This window comes from Bos indicus x Bos taurus, chromosome 6 (genome assembly GCF_003369695.1).
Source record: "Bos indicus x Bos taurus breed Angus x Brahman F1 hybrid chromosome 6, Bos_hybrid_MaternalHap_v2.0, whole genome shotgun sequence".
In the NCBI taxonomy this organism is placed as follows: domain Eukaryota; kingdom Metazoa; phylum Chordata; class Mammalia; order Artiodactyla; family Bovidae; genus Bos; species Bos indicus x Bos taurus.
Window position 1 is genome coordinate 73782531 of NC_040081.1, and position 5714 is coordinate 73788244.

At 33.6% G+C, this 5714-nt stretch overlaps 1 pseudogene; it reads left to right on the plus strand.

Annotated features, from left to right (window-relative positions):
* The first annotated feature begins 4918 nt into the window (after nt 1–4918).
* LOC113894625 lies at nt 4919–5503 on the plus strand (annotated as a pseudogene).
* Nucleotides 5504–5714: the final 211 nt, after the last annotated feature.

The window sequence follows — 5714 nt, forward strand, 5'->3', positions numbered from 1 at the left end:
AATGAGTTCTGTGATAGCAGAATGTGAATGAAAAATCATAAATGAGGATGATCTGTGGAGATGGATGTGATTTTATGCTGGGTGTAAAGAATATGGCTTAGAATATTTTGTTTTGGTTATTCTCCAAATTCCTATTTTTATATGAATTGTCATTTTAAAACTTTGTTATTGAATAGATTTTGTAGATATGATCCTTTGTCAATACAAAGACTCTATAATGAAGCTGAAAAGCAAATGTAAAAGAAAGCTTTAAAGGATTTTCCTATCTCTGTATCTTTGATGGCAAGGGCAGTAAGCAACAATATTAAGAAGCACATAGGTCCAGAAAAGGCTGGTCGATCACCTGCTAAAGTATTCTTGAAGAAGTTTCACTTCAAAAATAATTTTATGAAATGCAAGGAATACTCACAGGATCAGTTAGGATTTCAAATCTGTTTATCCAAAGTTTTAAAATCTATTACAGACAGACGTGAAATATAGACTTTAGTGGAAGAAGCAATAATTTCCTGAATGTTGAAGGAAAACACTTAACAGTTATATAAAAGTAGAAGTAAACTTTATTTACAACTGCAACTATATTGTTTTCAAATTCAGTATTGAAATCAATCAAGACTGAAAAGCTTAAGTGTCATTTACAAGCTATTCCCTCATGTTCATTTTTACTCAAATCACATTTGGAGCCTATCTTCTATGATAGAAGGTAACATTTGCTGAATGCACTGGGTGGCATTTGCAATATGCTCTTTTCGAAATCCCAAATCATATTTACAAAGAAAGGTTCACTCAAAAAACATTTTCAACCCATTTACTGATACATACTGTATAATCTTCATTCCCTTCCCTATTTCCTAATATACAAGTTAGTTCCAAACTGACTATCATGAAAATGAGAAGAAACTAATAATTTTACATAATAGGAACACAAGATTTCAGCATGATTTTTACATTGGTTAATATGTGTTGTTGGCTTTTCACCTTGCTTATAGTTTCCTTTGTTGTGCAGAAGCTTTTAAGTTTAATTAGGTCCCATTTGTTTATTTTTGCTTTTATTTCCAATATTCTGGGGTTCAGGATGGGGAACACATGTATACCTGTGGTGGATTCATTTTGATATGGCAAAACCAATACAATATTGTAAAGTTAAAAAATAAAATTAAATTAAATTTAAAAAAAGAAAAAAAAATGTGTTGTTGGCTAGATTTGATGTAAACATCCCACAAAATGAATTCAAGACTGTTTTCTGGTATCAGATGAAAAAGCATATGTAAGAATTTGTTGCTGAAGAGTTTTATTTCCTTTATAGATATATTACATATAAAAAGTAAACATAAAAATAAGGCTGAAAAAAAATGATGTGTCCTAAGCACCTATAAAATTCATTATAAATCTGTTGTTCCCTTTCCAACATTCAATGTTTGTGTGTTATCATCAAAACTGTTTATATACAAGTAAAGACTTTCAAAGTACAGGAAGATTTAGGGTGGAAAAATGGAAGAATGCATTGACTGCAATGATATACAACCATACACTTTTCAAAATAGTTTCAATTTTTTTTTTTTACCAGAAATGGTTTAAATTTTGTTATAACTACAAAGTAAAAAAGAATTGCATAATTATTATATGTTTGCTGCTGCTAAGTTGCTTCAGTCGTGTCTGACTCTGTGCGACCCCATAGACAGCAGCCCACGAGGCTCCCCCATCCCTGGGATTCTCCAGGCAAGAACATTGGAGTGGATTGCCATTTCCTTCTCCAATGCATGAAAGTGAAAAGTGAAAGGGAAGTCGCTCAGTCGTGTCCGACTCTTAGCGACCCCATGGACTGCAGCCCACCAGGCTCCTCCGTCCATGGGATTTTCCAGGCAAGAGTACTGGAGTGGGGTGCCAATTATATGTTTAAACTATCTCAAAATGAAGATTCTCAATATAAAACATACACCTTTAATATATGTCAAACCTTTGAAACTACTGAAGTTAAAGTCTTACTAAGTTCTTATTTTTAGCTAGCTAGCCATTTGAAGATAAAATTAAGCTGGATTCCTGTCTCTACATCATAAATAATTATGGCTGACTCAAAATCTTAAACAAAAAATACAGTTACTAAATAAATTATGAGTGAATATTCATTGCAGAACAATGACACAGATTTCAAAAGAGCCTTATGTTGAAATAAAATCATCACAAAAATTCTGGAACATGGAACACAAATTCAAAGTCAGGTGCTATGAATAAAAGAGATAATAGTCACATTCTTTTTATCATAGAAGAAACACTAATAAATTAATGGTAAAAGGAATATCCCAAATAAATGAGAGTAAAAAAGAAAATGAATTATAAAACAAATGATCAACCTCACTAATAAAGAATTAAAAATAAACTTTAAGAAATACTGCCTGTATCCATCTATCTACCTGTCATATATCTGTATTTCTCTATGCCAAATATATGATTACATTCACCAACATTCACATTAAAAAGCTGTTTTTCTCTATGCAAATAATAATCCTAATTATCTTTCTCTATCTTATATGAATGAGCAGAGATAGTAAACACAAAATTATTGTTGGCATGGAGAAACGGAATCTCTTTATATGCTGTTGGTGAAATGTGGACTCAATTTCTACACACTTTGAGTCATTTACTAATAGGCAAACATTTTTAAAGGTTTTTTGTACCATACTCTCATCCTTAGAAATTAATATCGTGAGCATATTTGCATGAATGGGACAGTCTAAGCATCTATATACTGTTGACCCTTGAATAATACTGCACTAGGGATCAACAAACTCCACACCAACTGAGGATATGTAGTACATATTTAGTGAAAAAATCTGTATACAAGTGGACTTTTGCATTTCAGACCACTGTTCCTCTAGGTCAATTATAGAAGGCTTTCAATTTATTGCATCATTATTTTGCTCTTCCTCTTAAGCAAATTAAATGAAATATGACTCACCCATATGATTATATCTGTAGCAACAATAAAAAATTTAAAATAGATGTTTAGAATTTAGTGTGAAATGGCAAACAAAAAGTTGTAAAATGTTTAGTGTAATATCAGTGTTTATTAAAATATACAATGATAATATATGATTAACATGCCAGTAAAAAGACATATTGAAATGAATTAATCATGTTTTGTCATTTCACAAATATTTTGAAAGTCTAGGCTGTGTCAATCATGAGGTTCTTTCTCCTATTTATTATGTCACTTTTATGCAATAACATGATTATTAATTATTTTGTAATAGTTGTATAAATAGTTGATACATGTATGTCCACATGGTAAAAATAAACAATAAGATGAACATCCTTCAATCCTCAATCCAACTTAACTGGAACTTTGTCAATAGCAATGCATCATCTTTTGTGCTTCTAATTACCATCCAATGCCTCTTTATATTTTAATTATCCTAAAACTTGCATGTATTACTTACTTACTTTTCATTTTAATATTTATTAAAGTGTAAGTTCAGATAGGAAACAACAAATAAGTGACCAGTTTGATGAATTTTCATACATACACAATAAAACAAAACAAATAAAAAAATGAAAATATAACAATTCCCAGATTGAGAAACAGAACTTTACTAGCACCCAAGAAGCTTTCATTTCCCCTTTAAGTCAATATGTGTTTTGAAAAATAACCACTTCCCTGTCTTTTTACAAACTGTATCACTTTGTCTGTTTTTGAATTTTGTATAAAAAGAATTATTTCATGGATAGTGTTTTGTTTCTTTTGTTCAGTATTATGTTGTAAAGTCCATCTATGCTGTTCAATGAGGCAATGGCTCATAAATTCAAGTTAGATACCTTTTTTTATCATGTAGTAATTTATTGCTTTTTCTCATTTATAATTTTTACTTTTGCATCTTGTCTTTAAAATATTTTATACTTTATGATTATAAAGATTGTATATATTTAAAAAATTTTTATTGCTTACAGTATTATCGGCTTCCCCAGTGGCTCAGCGGGTAAAGAATCCGCTTGCAATGCAGGAGACACAGGAGATGATTCAATTCCTGAATCAGGAAGATCCCCTGGAGGAGGAAATGGCAACCCACTCCAGTATTCTTGCCTAGAAAGATCCCATGGACAGAGAAACCCAGCTGACTTCAGTCCATGGGGTTTCAAAGAGTCAAATCCGACTAAGCGACTAAGCACACACACAATGTGGCAATATTTTCTATGTATGCTGTGAGTTAGGGTCACAAATTTCATTTTTTTCAGTAAGGATTTTCATGTTGAATAGACCCCGCTTTTTTCCATATCTGAATCCCACACTTTCATCACTGCATTCCCACGTCACTCTTACTTGGCTTGTATAGTTACAGATATGCTGTGGCTGCATAAAGTCACTGCAGCGTCTTCTGCTTACAACTAAATCTTTGGATAGAATACAAAAGTCTCCTTCAAAAGAAAAAGAAGCGGCTCTGAGCTGACAAACTGTGGAGAAATAGAAAGGAACTGGCTACCTTTGGCACTATCTGAAGTCATGCACAAAACATGATTAAAGGTGTTATGCTGGGTTTCTGTTTCAAGATGAGATCTGCGCTTAACTCACTTCCCCATTGGCATCATTATTCAAAAGAATAGGTCTCTTGTTGAAATTTGAAATTTCTTGGGCGAAAAATACATCCACAGAGTTCGGAAGAGGCCAGGTGTTTCTTGTTCAGTATCTTAAGCATCAGAAAAAAAAGTTAATTCCTGAAGGTAACAACACTGATCTTGTATCAAATCTAGCTGCTTTGATTCAGCAAGCCCTAGCAGTTAAAGACACAGTTATCAGAGAATTTTTGGATGTTTTTTATGTTTCTAAAAAAGGAAGTTCAGCAGACTGATGATTAAGACAAGTTGTCCAGCTACCAAAACGGCAATCTGCTGGATGGTTCATATTTGCGATGTTTTAAAGGCAACATAAATGTGCTGTGTTGGGAAAAAAAAAAAAAAAAAAGCCAGTAAGCAGCTTTGCACTCTCTTTGAATGAGCCAAGTACTTTTCCCACTTCTCTGACCTCACTTTGGAGGACTAGGTTATTCTGTTCTGGGCTGGGTGCAGTGGATTGGTGATTGCCTCCTTCTCTAACCGTTTGGTTTCTGTGCAGGTTGACATCCTTCTGGCCACAGGTTTATACAATCATCTGAGCCATAACCATAGCACTGGGGTTGACTCCATCTTTGACAGAATTCTGGCTGAGGTGGTGCTCAAAATGAAGTAGATGAGTAAGTCAAAGCTGGGAAGCCTGCAAGCCACAGTGCATTTAACCCAGCTATCAAGGGTCTGCCCAATTTCCAAGAGGTTCTGTGAAAGATTATGTCATTCTTGAGACCGACACCAAGTAGAAGTATCTGGAACAACTGGGTATCTTTGAAAAACTGCTGTGGTGCCCCCAGCCCTGCACTTTATCAGCTTGAAATGCCTAGGCATCTCTTCTTCAATATCATTGGGGAACATGCCCAGTGACACCTTCCTCATGGAAATGGAGATCCTGCTGCAGATCACCTGAGCCTCACCAGATACAGCTTCCCCTATCTGACAATTGTATATGATAAATGTAAACTAGTATAATCATATTGTGGTGCTTCCCAAGTGGTGTTAGTACACATGTTGACAATAAAATGTATAACAATGTCCAGTGGGGTTTTCAACATATGTAGATGTAATAGATTTAGCAACTATTAACCTAAGATAATATAAGATAAACCTTTAGTTCAGTT